We start from the raw sequence: 18603 nt of genomic DNA on the forward strand, positions 1-18603 counted from the left end.
GAGGTTCTCTGGTTTGATTCTCGGCTGGGGTGCCTTCTGTGTGGAGTTTGCATGTTCTCCCTGCGTTCGCGTGGGTTTCCTCCCACATTCTAAAGACATGCTTCTGGAGCATTTCTCCCCAGGCCTCCACTGAAAACAGGATCTGTAGAACCTAGTCGGACTTTCCCGGTCAACAAATAATAAATAAAAGTTAGTAGGTAGGATTTAAGCTCCTTTTTAAAACAGAAAAAGGAAAGGTTGGATCTAATATGGAGAGGGAGTTTGTTCCAGTTTAGTGAGACAGAGTGTTTGTAAAGTAGTTTGTTAATATTCCTTTTGGGTTTATAAACTGAGAGAAGATCAGCACTCCAGAGAGGGCGGGGGGGGGGGGAGTAGAGAGTAACAGAGTAACATATTCCTTTTGGGTTTATAAACTGAGAGAAGATGCTGATCAGCACTCCGGAGAGGCCGGGGGGGGGGAGTAGAGAGTAACAGAGTAACATATTCCTTTTGGGTTTATAAACTGAGAGAAGATGCTGATCAGCACTCAGGACAGGCTGGGGGGGGACAACAGAGAGTAACATGGGAGGCGAGAGCAGGGCAGGCAGAGGGGTTGAGTATGGAAAATGAAGTGTGGAGTTGCGATTGTAGGAGAAGGTGCGGAAATTCCAGCCACTGAAATTTGTTTAGTGAGAGGCAGGAAGAAGTCCACCAAGTTTAACAGGCATGATCTTCCCTTGACAAAGCCTAACTGGGTGGGGTTGAGTGTTTGGAGATTTCCTATATCTTTGTTAATAAGGTCCATGGTGATTTGTTCCATGGCCTTGCAGATAAGGCTGGTCAGGCTAATGGGTCTATAGTTCCAGGGTCTGCTGATGCTCTCCCTTTGTTCAAAGGGATGGCAGTAGCTGTTTTCCATTCCACTGGGATGAAGCCAGTGCTTAGGCTGTGACTGAAAAGCGTGCTCAATGGTGATGCTAATTCCTGTTTAACCCATGTAGAACACAGCCCGGGATGTTGTCTGGTCCCATAGAGGCTGTGTTTTTGGCCTTGGAGAGGGCATTTAAGACCTGCTCCTCAGAAGGACTAGGTGGGGGACAGGTGTTAGGGATGCTTTGGGGTATATGTGGCAGGGACAGAGGAGTGAAGTTTTCACTGAACCTGTCAGCCAGCAGGTTTACTATATTCACAGGTTCTATACAGTACCATTAACTATGAGTTCAGTGCAAATATGGGCCTTACCTTTGAGGTTATAGATGTAACTAAAGAACGCCTTGTGGTTATCCTTAGCTAGGGAAGCTAATTTGGATTTGTAGTTAGCTTTGGAGGACTTAACTAGGAGTCTTATTTACTTGTTTAAGTTGAGGAGGGAGTGTTTCCAGTTTTGAGACCATTTCTTCCTACTCTTAGCAATTTCTTTCTCCCAATGTATAACCTATTAATGGCAGTTGTTCACCAAACAGGTTTGTTTTTCTTGACGATCTTGCTTTAGTTCTATCAGGTACGGTAGGGTCAATACAATTGCACAGGTGCTTGTATAAAGCATTGGTGTATAACTGAACATAGGCATCTGTTCCATCAATGGGGGCAGGGGCTATGAAGCTATTTATACCATCACATAAGAGGTTATAATTGGCCTTGGATAAGTTTTTTTAGTCTAGTTGTTGTTAAAGGGGAGTCTTGTGTTGTAGTTACTTCTAACAAGACTGATTTGTGGTCAGATCTCACCAGGGATGACCAAACACTGGGGGGTGGTGAAGCAATCCCCCATGTTGGTGAGCACCAGGTCCATGATGTTTGAGCCCCTTGTGGGGGTGTCAACCAGCTGGTCTTCAGGAAGAATATGAAATAGGTGAAATTGAAGAAGAGTGGCAGCACCTCAAAACAGTATGTGTGAGGACTATAGAACATTTATGTGTCTGCGCCAGGTATGGAAATAAGGTACGTAAGGAAAGCTGGTGGTGGAATGGAGAATTCCAGGAAGTCATCAAAAGAAAGGAGTGCAGGAAATAGTGGGAAAAGACAAACCGGGCTAGGAAGAAATACTGGTTGGCTAACTAAGATGTTAAGGAAGGAGTTACAATAGCAAAGAACAAGGCATTAGAGGCACTCTACCAGCTTCTGGAAAGCGAATGAGTAAAAGGCACAAAGAAACTGTATCAAGTTGCAAGGCAAAGACAGAAAGATAAAGAAGATAGTCAGACACCCTTCATAAGGGATGCCAGCAGCAACCTGCTCAGCAGTCCTCAGGACATCAAAGGCAGATGGAAGGGGTACTTCCAGCAGCTTCTGAGCAAAGAAAACCCCACAGAAGCTGTACTGCCCCAGACACAGCCTACACAGAAGAAGAAAGAACAGCACTAATGAAATTTAAGTCAAGTAAAGCAGTAGGCTCAGATGAGGTCACAGTAGAAATGATAAAAATATTGAGTGAGCTAGGGGAGAAATGCCTTCTGAGGATACTCATAGAAGTGTAGAGAGAAAGGTGTACACCAATGACTGGAAAATAAACATACTAGTTCCAGTGTTTAAGAACAAAGGGGACATTCCCAACTGTGGGCAGTACAGAGGTATCAAACTCCTGTGACATTGGATGAAAGTTTTAAAGAGGGTGATTAGTAAACAGATATGCAGAGATAATAGAGAGTAAGATGGGAGACAAGCAGTTCTGATTCAGATCACGATTCAGCACAACTGACCTGATGTTAGTAGTCAGACAGATAGTTGAGAAGCTAAGATGAGGAAAACGTTCAACTGGGCATTCCTAAAAAGCATATGACAGGGTCCCAAGAAAGTTGATTTGGGCAGTCCTGTGGTTGTTCAAAGTCTCAGAAACATTGATAGAATTAGTACATGCTATGTACAAGGACCCAGGGTAGAGTCTCAGACAGCATTGCCCAATGGGAGTGTTTGTGCATCAGGGCTCAGCTCATGCTGTTTGTACTGTTGATGGACTACATTAGCAAACAGGTCAGAGGAGACAGATCAACAAAGTTGCTGTATGCAAATGATGTGGAATTACAGGCAGACACTGAGCAAGAACTTTAGCAAAGGATAGGGGAACAGAATGCAAAACTGGAGGCACATGGGATGAAACAGAGTACAGCTAAGACAGTTATAATGGCAGCAAATGGGAGAAATCAAAAGAACCTGAAAACGGAGATAGGAGGGAAAATAGTGAAACAGGTTAATAGCTTCAAATATCTGGGAAGGTTTACTATCATAATCTTGAAGCAGATTCGGTAGAATGATCATATCATTGACCCATATCTGCGAAAACCGACAGTGTCGAACTCCAGTAATGTCGAATTACAAATCAAATATGATTTTGGGATGAGTGTTAACATGGGTCGAGATAGGGGCAAGATTTGTACTTCAACAATATCAGAGTTTGACATTGTCACCGTTCGACCTCCAGACTTTGTTCAAAGTGGATTCAACTGAATCCACTTCATGATTATGATATCAAACCATTTGGGAAGGGTGGTTGAAAAGGGAAGTCTGAGTGAGGAGGTCAAGGCTAGAATCAGAGGAGCTGTAGCCAACTGGCACACAGTATGAGGTGTAGAGTGTATGACAGAAGAAAGCCAAAGAAGGTGAAAAGTAAGGTGTACAAAACAGTGGTGCAGCCAGTGCTAACATACGGTAGAGAAACCTGGGCAGTAAAGGGAGAGCAGTTGAGGAAGTATCTGAGATGGGTGGTAGAATGAACACTGGTGCAGATTAAGACATGAGGAAATAGCAGCTGAAGCCAAAGCAGCTCCAATTTCAAAAAAAGTCAAAGAGAACAGCCAAATAAAATCTGGTGAGGACGATTTGAGACAGACAGGAAAAAGGCATGAGGAAATGAGGGCATCCAGCAAAGAAGTGGAGGGTGTGAGAGATGGCCTGTGATAGTCAGACATGACTGTTGATGAATGCAGGAGAGTGGCATTGAATACAGAAAGATGGCAACAATTAACACAACACTCCAACCCCATGCAGAAAATAGGAAAAAGGAGGTTGATGATGATGATGATGATGATGATGATTACATTGCAAAAATCTTGAGTTCATCTAGTAGGTATCTTTAATTATACTATTTAAGTAATCTTATTCAACAGGAAGGACAGAATATATGCTGTACAGGAGATTACATAGGTTCATAGGTTGGTAGTAGACTATCGGTCCTAGGGCCTATACAAGCCTAGCCATAACAATTCCCTGGCTATTTATTCCCACCCTATTTACTTCCCTGGACCCCTGTCTAGCAGGGCAAATGACATGATCCCCAGGGTGAATTTCCTTTCTCCCATCCAATCGTCAAGGTTCCCTTCGAAGAGGGCCAAAGAGGCACTCTGCTTGACATGTATGGGCAATCTATTCCAGAGTCTGTGGAGTCTCTGGGTCAGGAACCTATCCCTCCAGCATGTTTTGTTTATTGTGATGACAAGGTTTAGATCCCTGGAGTGTGTGGCTCTGAGGGATTTGGATTTCTTTAAGTGTAGTATGTCCAACAGCTCTGGGTTTGCAATGGCCTTGTATGTTAAGCAGAGATCGCCTCTGAGTAGACGATATGCGACAGAGTATAACTGAAGTTTTTTAAGGCGGTCAGTGTAGGGCATCTGCTTTATGCCTGTGATTCTTTTAGTGAGGTATTTCTGTGGCCTTTCCAGTTATAGCAGATGTCTTGAGAGGTACATACCAAATGGGGCGTTGTATTCTATAATGGGTCTAATGAGGGATGAGTACAGTGGGACAATGACCTCCTTTTTTCTGGATGAAAAGCCCTTAATGATGAACACCTTATAGAAGGATTTCATGACTGTTGTGGCGATGTGGTTATTGAAGGTGAGACCACTGTCCATCTGTGTCCCTAAGTCTCTTATCACACTTTCGGTGTTTAGTGTACTGCCACCTATATGGTAATTCATGGGTACAAGTTTTTTCCCAAAGGGGATAACTATACATTTCTTGGCATTGAGCTTGAGCCCATGGCTCTGGCACCAAGCATCTGTTTCTGTAAGGCCCTTTTGTAGAATATCCACATCATTTGGGGATTCAACAATGGCTCCCAGTTTGCAGTCATCTGAGAACTTTGTTAGCCAGAGTCCCTTACTGTTGGCCTGTACTTCAGAAAAGTAGATGCCAAACAAGAGCGGTCCTAGGACTCAACCCTGGGGTACTCCACTTGTCACTTGTCTGGAGCTGGATTTGGAGTTGGCTACTTTTACAGTGTGGGTTCTATCAGTAAGCCAGTTAGCAACCCATTGGGTGATGTAGGGATTAATGCCCAGCTTAGTAAGTTTATCTATGATTCCAGAGTGGGGGATGATGTCAAAGGCCTTGGCAAGGTCTAGATAGGCTGTGTGGACCACCTTACCCTTGTTCATGGCTCTGGAGACTGATTCGAAGAAGTCAATCAGGTTCAGGAGACAGGATCGGCCCTTCACGAACCCAAACTGGGTGGGGTCCAGTGTTTGAAGGTTGCCAATGTCTTTGTTTATCAGTTCCATGATAATACGCTCCATGGCCTTGCAGATAAAGCTTGTCAGACTGATGGGACGGTAGTTTCCAGGATTCAAGGTGGTCCCCCCCTTGTGGAGTGGGATAACTGTAGCTCTGTGCCACTCAGTGGGCACAAAACCTGAGGTGAGGCTATGATTAAACATGACACTTAGGTGAGGTGCCAGTTCATATTGTATTTCGTGTAGTACACAGCCTGGGATGTCATCTAGTCCCATGGGTACTGTATTCTTAGCTTTGGAGAGTACATTTTTTACCTGTGTGGTCATTATTACCGGAATTTGGCAATATTCCAGTATTGAGATGGGCCATTTAGGAGGTGAGAGGGGGGTGAAGTTGGAACTGAATCGATCTGCCAGGATATTGGCAATATCCTTGGGATCAGTATATTTAATGCCATTCTGTTTTAGCTCAGAGCAGATCTGAGCATTGCCATTTAGATTTGTGGCATAGTTATATAATGCCTTGTGATTGTCTTTGGAATCTTTGGCAATTTTATTTTCGTAACTAGCTTTGGAGGAATTTATGAGGATTTCAGTTTCTTACTGAGGCTGGTAAGGGAGCTTTTTGCACCCTAGAATTTTCCTCTTTTCTGCAACAGTTTCTTCCTTTTGTTGTAAAGTTTGTTTATGGCAGGGGACCACCAGATTGGCTTCCTTTTTTTGGATGACAGCATCTTGGTTCTATTTGGGATGGCACGATTTATACATGAGTGGATTTGCTTGTACAGTGCCTTAGTGTAGGATTCAGCAGTTGAACTTTCAGTTCCCGTCTGCATGGGTGTCATGAAGTTTGTCACTTCTGACTTGAGTAGCATGAAGTTGGCTTTGGAGAAGTTTTTTATGGAGGTTTCCTTACTGGGGGGGGGGGATGTGGATGTTAAGGGTGATTAGCTTATGGTCAGACCTGACTAATGAGGGGGTGACCATAGGTGTGGAGCATCGATTTCCCATGTTGGTAATGACCAGGTTTAGGATATTGGAGCCCCTGGTGGGACTATGGATTAGTTGATCCAGGGCGTTGGAATTTATGAATTCCAAGAACCGTTAGGCAAAGGTGTTGGTACATGAGTAGTTTTCCCAGTTAATGGCAGGGTAGTTAAAATCACCCAGTATTAGGGTGTTTGGTTCTATCTTAATAATTTCCAGTATGTTTAGAAAGGTGTAGTGAGAATCTTGGGGTATGTTGGGGGATCTGTAGCAAGCTACAATTTGGATTGCAGTCTTACCTGGTGTTAGTTGCACCTGGCGAATTTCAGACGCACTGTGTTGGGCAACTAGCCTAGTGGTGTGAATATCCTTGGTGAATACTGACACTCCTCCACCTTTAATGTTTCGGTCCTGGTTTGGTGGCCGAAAAGTGTGGTAAGAGTTGTAGCCTGGTATTGCAGGGGTGCTCTCTGGAGCCTTGAACCAGGTCTCACTTACTGCACAGATATCGATGTTCTCCATTTTTAGGAGTGCCTCGAGAGAGTGCATTTTGAGGTTTAGACTTCTAGCATTGAGTAGCATTACCTTCAGATTTTGCATGCTTGTACCTGTTACAGTGGTGCTTTTGTCCTTTGAACGTTGTCTAAAAAAGGCACTATAGGGGTGGCAAGAGCCTTAGTCAGTAACCTGAATCCCAGGGGCGACAGGTGCAGACCATCTCTGGCAAAGCATCTTGGTCTGTCGATCATGTCGTCCCAGGCAGACAAATACTGGATCCCCTTTGAAGGACACCAGAAGCTTAACCAATTGTTGAAGTCAATCATTTTATCCTTATATTGTGGTATCATTCTGGTCGAAGGCAGGATGCTACTCAGGGCTAGGGTCATACCTGCCTGGGCCACATGATCCGAAAGCTCTTCCATGTCTCTTTTCATGTAGTCCAGGGAGGTACCTCTCAAGTCATTCACTCCAACATGGACAATGACAGAGTCATATTTGTACTTGTTGTGGAGTGACTTGAGTGCATGCGTTATGTGGTGGATCCTGGCACCCGACAGGCAGATGACTGTAATTTTCTCTTTGTTCAATCTGGTGAGTGGGACATCTGTGTGCCGGACTATAGAGTCACCTATGACTAAAGTGTTAGGTACGTTGTCTTGCCTTAGGGGCTGTTACTAGGTGGCACATTGGTGTTGTGAACTATGTGACACTTTGGTTGTGTTTGGTGTTTGTTTGCATTTCAGCTTCAGAGGTCCTTTTTGCTTGGGCAGGTTGCATTTAAGGGCCTCTGCATATGTGAATTTAGTGTTGCTGTATGTGGGTGTTGGTGGTGTGGGTTTAGAAGGGCTATGTGTTGCTTGAGGTATAGTGTGGGTGTTAACCTTCTCCTCTTGACTGTCTAGCACAATCTTGGGTGGAGAGAGCTTTGCTTCCATTTTGGCTATGTAAGTGCATCTCTCACAGGTTGCAGTGTTGGGTGGTAGGAGGAGAGCGTTGTCTGTGTACATGAGGCAATTGCTGCATTGCCCCAGTATGCCCAGATTCACCAGGTGGACAGGAGAAATCACCAGAAGCTGACTCTTGGACATGACTGGTTTGTTGCTTTTTTTTTTTTTTTTTTTTTTGTAAAGTACAGGAACTGTTTTTCCCTTACCTTAGCAAGGTACTTTGCAATTATAGGCTGTTTAGTGCCTACTATTATTTTCTCCTTATTAACAAGGAGAGTTGAGTGCTTGTATCAGTTTAAGGCTTCATAGTGCTTTCCAGCAGGTATTAGAGCAAGTGCTAGTCCCAGAGATGCTTAAAGGTAAGATGAAAAAAAAAATGCACACTGCAGTATGCACTAGAGACGCTAGATGTGAAAGTAGGTAACTTAAGTTTTACCTGTTTAAAAAGTTAAGGTTTAGTGGAAAGTTGCTATTTTTAAAACAGCAAGATGGATTGAAAGGGGTGGTCACTTTTGTATTCTGGTACTATGGAATACAGTAGGATGGCCAATAAATGTAAATAGTTGAAGGGGAGGGATTTCAAAAATGATGATTTTGTAATTGCTCACACAAGTCAGTGAAAGTAGAGAGGAAATGAGATATATGGTCAGATTAACATAAGAGGGAGGTAACTAGAAAGACTGTGGTATTTAACAAGACAACTGTAACTGGCTGGGAGGGCGGGGAAAAAAATTCTGCCTGACTCAGAAGAGACAGAGCTGTGGTCTCTTTTGAAGTTTTAATATGCTGTTAAGCAGAATGCAAGTAAAACACAAGGTAAAGAAAACAAATCACAGTATTCAAAATATAAAAAGGCAATAAAGTAATACAAAATACAAAAAATAAAAGCAAACTGACCTTTCCTTAACACAGCAAAATATTTCACTTCACTCAGTGGCATTCTTACAATTTTTTGTAGAGATTAAACCTTACAGTGAGACATTCAGAACCATTTACACACATTTAAAAGCTAAAACAAGTTTTGTTCTAACTCTTGGATGCCTTTCAGCTTATGTAAGCTGTAGAATGAATCTTAACTAATGTTGTAGACCTTTTGCTGTCTTTAGAGTTACTATATCTAAAGCAAGGATATTTGACATGACAAAGTGTTGCTCTGATAGTAGGGTCATAACTGCAATTGGTATTTCCTTTCTTATTGTGTTAGGTAAATGATACAAAGCACATTATTGATACTCAAAAATTTGTTATTAGAGATAACATTTATTCAGATTTTAATTTCAATATTGCTAAGCTATTTAACAATTCCTATATATCCATGAATGTACATGAAATCTTTCACAGTGCAGTCTCTTCCTTGATTGCCAAGAATAACACCACAGAATATTCTCTGGGTATCATAAGCATATCGTTTTGAAGGTGAAGAGTGCTGGTTTGTTTGTAGAAAGTCCAACATATTACTCAACCCATTAATGTATTACTAAGTGTTTACTTTGTCTTTCTGTTATTGCAGCGGATTATATCATTTGCAGATAAGGACACATCCACTGCTGATATTATCCCTCAATGACATTTGACATCATTTTTGTAAACTTCCCTTATTGGAAATCTAATCTAGTTAACTGTTTGTAGCATGACAGAAGGCCGATTATGTAACTGAATCTGGATGGTACTGTTAAAAAAATGGCCCAACTGATGAATTTCTGATGCAGCCTGCTACCCCATAATACTACAGATCTTGCAGCTTGATGCATTTCATGAATCTATATGCAGATTCTGTAGACTGAAGTAGTCGATTGATTGACTGATTACTGGATTGAGTGACTAAATAGGCCTAATGTACTAGATGCAGTTATTGAAAGTATTTAATACACTATGCTACAGACGAGTAAAAGGTTATCTACTAACAAAGAATGCTAACTAAGTTTCATGCACCAGATATGGTTTGGTATTTACTTCCAGGATTTACATAACCAGTATACTGGGAATGGTTTGGCATGGAGAATTGGGTGACAAGGTTTTAGAGACTAACAGACAATTTAATTAACATGGGAGTGTAAGCTCTCTCTTTTTCCTTATGGGATGTGATAGCAGTCTGGCTTCAAATTCTCTTAAACTCAGCTGTCTGCTGTTGGAAAACATTCCTGCTTTCAGAGCTCTTCATTTTGCAGGTTTCATAATACCCACCAATGATGAAAGACAGGTAGTCTTGATGATTCTGCTCAGATAGCAACTTGGTGGCAAGTATCAGAGCAAAGAGGGATATTCTGTGGGTGAAGAATAAGACATAATAGAGCCTGAGGTACAGCTCATGTCTCTGTGTTGGTATCCTTACTAAGTATAGATTTATGGTAAGTTGACCTAGCCCTGGTAATTTCTTTCCAAGGCTATTTAGTTGTCCATGCCACATTAAGGAAAGTATACCGCTGCCTGTTACTATGAAATCTCAGGGATTGCAGATGGTGGCTTAGCACAAGAAAACTATTTGCTTATTATATTGTCTGCTACTAGGTATTTTCAGAAAAATAAAACTTTTTCTTACTTCATGGTATAAGTATTGAGCAACCTGGCTGGAAAATTAGGCAAGAGAGGTACATGATTTGACACTTGCTTATGCCTTTGCAGTCTATTAGTGACTTGTTTGACCCATATCATGCCATTGCGGTCTATTAGTGACTTGTTTGACCCTCACCCATGCCTTTGCTAAGTGCTGACACTTATTGTGGCTTCTGAAGGTACAGCTACAAAGGCACTATTAAAATGAACAATGGTTCTGTTTTGAGATAAATGATCTGTTTAAGCCCAGGACCTCTTATGCTTTTTTTTTTTGCTTATGCATTTCAGATTTTAGCGTCATTTGTCTTATATGCGTTGAAGAGTGCTATAGGTTCATAGTTGAAGAGTGCTATAGGTTCATAGTTGAAGAGTGCTATAGGTTCATAGTTGAAGAGTGCTATAGGTTCATAGTTGAAGAGTGCCATAGGTTCATAGTTGAAGAGTGCCATAGCTTCATAGTTGAAGAGTGCCATAGCTTCATAGTTGAAGAGTGCCATAGGTTCATAGCACTCTTCAGGTACAAGTTTGATCTAACCTGTCCTGCATTTAGTACTCTTTTCACAAACTGAGGGGGTATCAAAGGTTAGAGAAAACATACTGCATCTGACAATGTAAAGCAACAGAGAACAATAGAAATCAGTGCTAACAAATTGCAAGAACGCAGTCAGGAAATCAAAGGCACAAAGAATGGAAAGCAGAGTGAGTTCAGTCAAAAAGGAATATAATACGCCTTATAAATGTGTAAGAAAATAAGGAGAGTGAGAGAGATAAAAAAGGGGGAACATTTAATAAGAGGGATGGGATTAACAGAACTGGATGCTGTAAAAAAGAAGGGCTCCCAAATAAGTACTTATTGGTATCTGTTGGGGTGTGGGGGGAGATGGAACACTTGGACTGGCCAAGAAGTCAGCTATAGATTCTGTATGTTCGCATCTATTTCCAACCTCTGTTCTCAGCTACTGCTTACCTCCCATATTTATGGCTAAAGTTAATCCACACTTGTTTTTCTCCTCTATTAATAATATTTGCTTATTGTTTCAATTGTCTGCTGGACTCCGTACCCTTCTGTGAGTACTCCATGTTTATGAATTGGTTTTGTTTTATTTTTTTGTGAATTTCTTCACCCAAGCATTGCCTGTAAATGGTTTGTTGTGATCAGTGTACTACCCCAGTAAGCAACTTAAATACAATGTTTTTTGAAAAGGTCAATAAAATTTAATAGGCTGGTTTTGCTGAAGCCCCTAAATATAGATGGATGTTTGGGTTAAGGGAGGTTGAAAGAGACGATAATAACTAAACGGCCTGATTTAACTAGGAAAGGGAATATTTGTGGAGCTGTGAAGAGAAGAAGTGGTTAGTTAAGGGTTGGAGTTTTAAGACTCTAGCAAAGATAATAACTACCTGGTGCAGGAATCTGGACTTTATGATGTTGAGAAAGGTCTGAGCATAACAATCATTGGATGTGTAGGAGGAACAGTTGGTATTTGGTTAATTAAACCTCTCAATATAAAGGTATTTAATTTTACTTTCATCTAGAGGAGCACATTTAGATACTTATGTTCCTCTGAGAAAATACAGGAGGTCCTGTAATAATCAATAAAATATTATTTTGTTGGAAGTAATTTGGACCTGTAGTAAATCAAAGCTGAGATAATTTGGGATGAGGCACATATATATCAAATGTGGATGCGTCCCCCCCAACACTACTAATGGTTCTGAATGAATGATAGGTGATGCTCACCCTAACAGACTCTATCTGTGAGAGGTACAAACACAAAGGTAACTTGGAGGCAGCCATCTTTAAATCTCATGCATGCAGTGAGCTTCACACTCTTTTATCTCCACTCACATAAGCACAACATACTCGTGCTGACAATAGTAAGCTATCATATGCCAGTGCCATAAAACATCACTGCAAAATCCTCCCAAAACTCTTAAGAGTAGGCAGCAATTAAAGCCCCCAGTATATCTTCTGCATGCACCCTTCATCAACATGTCACCAACAACATTGCCCAATAAGGATAAATCAGCTTCTGGAAAAATCCTAGTAATTTGTGACTCCATTGTTAGGCACACTGACACCATGCTTACTAGGCTGAACATGTTTGGACAGCGCTAGAACAAGGTATCTCAATTTACATCAGGTAACAAACAAAAGTAAATGGAGAGATAGCTACATTAATCATCACATCCCCTTGCTTTGGAATAGAACCCCTGGATGTCAAGCAGTTTGACTCCTTGTCAGCCTTCAAATATAACTTAGACAAATGGATGGGTGCCCCAAAATACACTTCAGAATGTGTAGATCTTGCCCTCTTTGAAAAAGGTTGGTAGAGCCTGAGTGTAGTTAATGGTAGGGCATGTATGGTCTCTGGTCATGTTGATTATATTTCTTATGATTTCTACGATGGGCTTCAGAAGAGGAGTACTTTCCATAGTTTGGAACAATGTTTCAATAGCAATGAGATATGGATGCTCTCCAGGTAAAGGAGAGCTTCCAAATCAAATATTTTTCCTCTGAGGCTTTTTATGTTGTGTAGTGCAACCTAATGCTTGGTGCTCCAGTTTCCTCACACATCTCAAAGACATGCTGTAGGTGGATTGGACACTCTAAATTGGCCCTAGGTGTGAGTACATGCATGTGTGTGCCTTCTGTGGAAGGTTGGGTGCCAGGCAGGCAAATCAATACTGTAAAAACTCGATTGCCAATCATGAGCGGACAGGTGATCCACTGTGGTGACCCCTAAAAGGGAAAAGCTGAAAGAAGAAGAAGAAAAAGTGGAAGAAGTGCAACCTAATGCTTGGCAGGCTCATTGGTAAGTACTAGGCAACCTAACTTTGTGGGTCATTTTAAGCCTAGCCAGTTTCCTTTTTTTGCTTGTATTAACCTATTCCATGTGGTGTTAGATTGGCCTTACCATCCTATGGTAGATAATTATATATATATATTACCCATAGTGAGGAAAAAAACTGGTGTCAGACAACCGAAAATGTGAGGGGACACATGCATGGAATAAAGCATTTAGGAGCTACCTCTGTCCATTAGTTGTATACGGCCAGTCATGGGAATTTTCTAATACCCATCCATAGATTCAAAATGTGTTTGAAAATGGACAGGGATGAATTTTGTGTAACCAGAGCAGCAGTATCAGGTAACAATATTAGTTTGAAATTTGTCAGTTTGGAAAGTGTATTAATTTTACTTTGCCAAAAAGGTAATATGAAGATGGAAATATATTGTCAGTATTTGAAAACCCTTAAAGAATGGGTGCAGCCCATCCCTAGAAAAGCAGGTCTCTCTATCATGCTTGTCCGGGCTGACACAAGGTGGATTCTACTCAAATGACACAATTTGCATAGCCAATCATTGAAGCCAATGATGGCTGATTTCTGTTTAGGCATCATTCTAGATAAGGACAGAACACTATTCAACGCAAGTGATTTCCTGTACCTAATGACATATGATAAGAACTCCACCATACCTCTTTTCATTTTCTGCAAGGAGAGCTGCCTGAGGTTGTTCACCCCAAAATAACTAATGGTAAGGTCATACTCATTTTTGGAAGGTTCAGTGCCTTGAGGGCCCTGGTAAAGTCCCTAATCCTAGCAACTGAGAGACAGCTGAGAGTCACTCTGTCCTTTGCCAGTCTGGAGAGTGTGGAGATGTATGACTGACAAATGATTCACCAATAAATAGACCATTTCTGGTATTATTCTCCATTTTAGTCACAGACTTTGTCTACCCTAAAGGCACAGCTTTTCTTAGCTTGGTGATTCCTTGCAGCAGTATATGCTAGTGTGATGGTGAAGGGCCTTGGTAGTGGTACACCTATGTGAGTAGTGGGTTTATGTGAATATGAGGCTATATGTGGCTGATGAGCCCTATTACGTACCTTGGAGGCCTTTTACTAATGCAACATACACAGGGTTATGTTTACTGTCAAGATCAACGAGCTCTATCTCCAGTTTGTGCATGTAAGTGAATCTTCTACAGATGGGTTTTATGTCAGTAATAATAGTGAATTATCATAAAGCATGAGTCAGTTGTTACACTGTCTTAGGATGCCGTGAGTGATTAGACTGGCTAAGAGAACAGAATTAACAGTGGCGTAGGTGTTCTCTAAATAGACAGTTGTGGTAGTGGCTGAAAAGGCTAGAAGTAGTGATTGTATTAGAAGGTTAGTCACTTAAACTGGATGAGGTACAGCATTCTGGCATAAATAAGCTGATTGCTGTTGTTGTATGCTAACAAGTGAATGAAATAAACAGAGGGAAGAGGCTTTCATGAAATTAAGATAGCATGGCATGTCTAAATATATAAGGAATTAGAGATACATAAAAAAGAGAGAGTATCAGGCAACCTAGCAATAAAATGGCAGCTGAATGATAATAATAACTAACAACTAGTACGATTTAGGAAGCAAAAATGTCACACTGTGGCACAACAGTAGTAACGAAGCCAATGGAAATGTACCAGCATAAACAAATCACACTTGTGAAAAGTGAGCACCTGCAATAGGTATACTGGACAAAAAAATAACGAAGAGGAGACGGTGTGTACATAGTCACCAGGTAAATACTGCAACAGCCAATGAATAGGCAAGAGCAGACGCTAAAAAAGATTACCAATTTCAGCTTATAAAACAATAATCAATAAGTGCACATTTAATACAAAGCAATATTAGCAAAAATAGCAACAGAACAGCCAGAAGTGTAGCAATAGTGGGGCAAAGGGGCAGACACCCTGAGTGCAAGATGTTAAGGAGCACTACTGGGAAATGTAGTTCCTGCATTCTTTTCTGTACCAGCAATTCTGAATGTGGTACAGAAATTAACTTTAGCACTTCAGCACCTTGTGTTTCGTAAGAAACTTTAGCAGACCAGTTGTTAGAAATGTAAAAATGAGCTTTCTACAGTTTAAAAGTAGAAGTCCTTTTTTTAGTTGAGTTTTTTTTTTTTTCCCGAGGGGGTGAAAGGCCGCTCCTAGGCAAATGTATCTTGGCTTTGAGGGGGTAGGGCATGAGATCATGGACTAAAACCAGGAGCTAGATGAACCTCTAAGAATCTGAGAACGGCTATTGAATAGGTACCAGCAAAGTACTAAAACCGATATTCAATTAATAAAACAATAAGCTAATGACTATCATTCTAATGAATACGTAATAGCAAAGTAATTGATTCATGCTTTAACTCTGATGTAGCTTGGCTCTCAACAATGGCAGCAGATGGTTGCCAGATGTCCTGAATGTTTTCTGTTGGTTTAATTTGGGGTTTATTTCATTCTTCTTCACTTGGACTGAATGTTGGATATTTAAATGTTGTTGCAGCCACTGTGGCTGCCTTGCATATTTAGGTTTATACATCCCCTGAACATCCCAAACAATATTTGTGTAGAGCAAATTCATGGGGTAATCAGTAGGGGTTGGGAAGGAATGACTGCATATTTGCAGTCTGCATTTTAATTTGTATATTGCATATAGCAGAAGCGGGTAGAAGCTGATGGAAGAAGGTTTGGGGTGTTTGTTGTGCTGGGTAAGGAAGAATAGAAGACTTATACATTGCTGTCTTGCTACAATTTCTGCAATCTGATATCATCTTTGTGAAAGTTTTTCTTGTAGCCAGCATTTGTTTAATGCTCTCGCAGGATTTACAGTGGTTTGCAAACTGAACTCCTTCCATCCATTCACTGCTTGTTGATTCATTTGAATAGTTCAGTGGATTTTTTGATGGATTGTTTTACTGAAAATTTGGGACTTGATTATAAAATTTGGGATATTTTAGGGATACTATTTTTCTGTGGATTTAAATGTTTTTTGAATTTGTTGCAATCGTTTTTTGCTTATGGAATAGTCATTTATTTTTACATTGTTGCCATTCAGTGTAACAATGTTACATTCCTGGTCACAGTCTTATTTTACTGGTTAGGGAAGAATTTTATTAGCAGATTACTGTTTTAATAATTGTTCTTTAGGCTTTTAAATTGTCATTTTGCACTGATTGAATGAGAATTTAATGTAAAGTGGTTAGGAAATAAGCACTGAAATAAATTTGAATTTAACAATAAAATTAATCACCTCATGGGAACTTCTTACTTATTTTTATTATTTTATTTTAAATTCTCTCTTATTCATGTATTTTGTTATCTTGTATACTTGAGACTTCTTACATTTTTATTTATCTTCACATTTCATGTATTATGTTATTGTGTATTCTTATGACTCTTGCAATTATAGTTTATCTTGTACTGCATGTATTTTTCTGGAGCTTTTCTCCCAGGACTCCATTGAAAATGGGCTTTTAGTGGCCCAGTTGGACTATCCTGGCAAACAAACTGCAAATAAAATAAAATAAATAAATAAATAGTGGAGTTAAGATGAGACCGAGAAAAGTCTGTGTTCTGGTGTTCTACAACAAGGGCATAGTGGATGCCATACCTGTTGACATCTAGGCTTATGTACTTCTTGCCCAGTAGGATTTATACCACAGTGTGCTGCTGGGGCTCTCATGCATTACTGGTCAAATATCTGGTTCCCCTGTTTTAATTTAGCTCACTTGGCCTGATAGAACGGACTTTATCAGAATGCTTTGGTGATCTTCAGTTTTGTTTTGAATATGAATTTATCTCTTGGCTGTATGAGGAGCAAGAGATTGATTTATGTGTTACTTAATTATCCATTTGTTTGTTTGTTTTGTTAACCGGAGGAGGAATTGTTGTTTGAGGAACTGTTGTTGGAGGAATGGAGCAAGACTCTTTTTAGCCATGGCCAAGGCTTGAAGTACAATACAAGTTCTAAAAGTGCAAACAACAACAGACTTGAGGCAGAAAGAGGGAAGTTACCCTTTTTGGTGCTCAAGGATTATTTTTTTTGTCTTTTCCTTTTTATTTTGTATTGTTTATTCACAGAGTTGAAGTCTGTGAGTTATTTGGAATTGTATGAAAATGAGAGCTTTATTAACGTATCATAGTATCTCCCTTGATATAGCTGGTGATATACCATCTCAATGCCCATGGAAATCAAAAAAACTTAAAGAAACCAAAAATACACACTGTATGTTCCATGACCTGAAGAGATGCATCTGGGAATGGCAATGACTTGTATATCAGGTGAACCATACAACTGTAGTTTGCCATTTCCTTCAGTGAAAGCCTAAGAAATGTAAACCATGGAGGCCTCTCCTTATCAAGAACTATAATGCAATTCAGGTAAGTCAACATCACTTTTATCTGTTAATATGAAATCTATAGCCCATAGGAAAGGTTATACCTAAACCTTAAAATCTGTCATATCAGCGATTACCTCATCAATGTCTTCTCAGCATCTTAGAAGAGTCACCCTGTAAATCCTTTTAATCAATTTGTTAATCCCGTTGATTCAACATCCAAGCACCATGAGAGCTGAATTGGGCTAAGTGCTTTCACCCAGTCCCTGTCCATCAAATCTTCAAATGCCTACCGCATTCTCTGTACTACATCTATCAATGACGGTAGCAGCTCTCAATCTTGTCTAGTCTTAGGCCAGGTGAACCCCTATCCCCAGCATGGAAAGATAGTGTACTTCTTAAAGATTCTTCCCTAGACTGCAAAATAGTTTAATCAAAGAAGTCCCGTAGCACCCATCAGAGTATGGCACTCCCTGGCCTGCCAAATTATGGGATAATACAAGCTTCTGCTGGGCTACCATTGCCTTTTTTTATTGTCACAGGACTGCTGAATTCCTCAGATAATTGAAAGATTCTTCTGGAGGTATTGCTGAAAATGTTTGCACTACCAATAATGGGAGAGACAGAATAAACACTTGAAGGGATAGCACCCTCTGTGGTAAATCTAACAGTAAGTTATTCATAGCTTACTTAGCATCCTATAGGCTAAAACTGCTGTCTATACCAAGGTTGTTCTTCTTTCAGCTTTTCCCGGTTAAGGGTCACCACAGCGGAACTCCGGTCCGCTAATGATTGGCAGTAGATTTTTACGGTGCCGAGGTGTCGGCTCAACTCTCAACCTTCAGCAAAGGCAAACCCATTCACGCATGTCTTTTGAATGCCATTCAACCGTGGGGAGGACGTGATGTCTGTAATCTACTCCACAGATATCTCGGTGATTTAGCTTCCCATACATATGAGTAAAACTTTATGAAACTTGGCGACCAGCTATAATTTACATAAAGAGCCTTAATTTATGTCCTGTTCAA

This window comes from Protopterus annectens, chromosome 2.part1, assembly GCF_019279795.1.
Source record: "Protopterus annectens isolate FY-2018-M chromosome 2.part1, PAN1.0, whole genome shotgun sequence".
In the NCBI taxonomy this organism is placed as follows: domain Eukaryota; kingdom Metazoa; phylum Chordata; order Ceratodontiformes; family Protopteridae; genus Protopterus; species Protopterus annectens.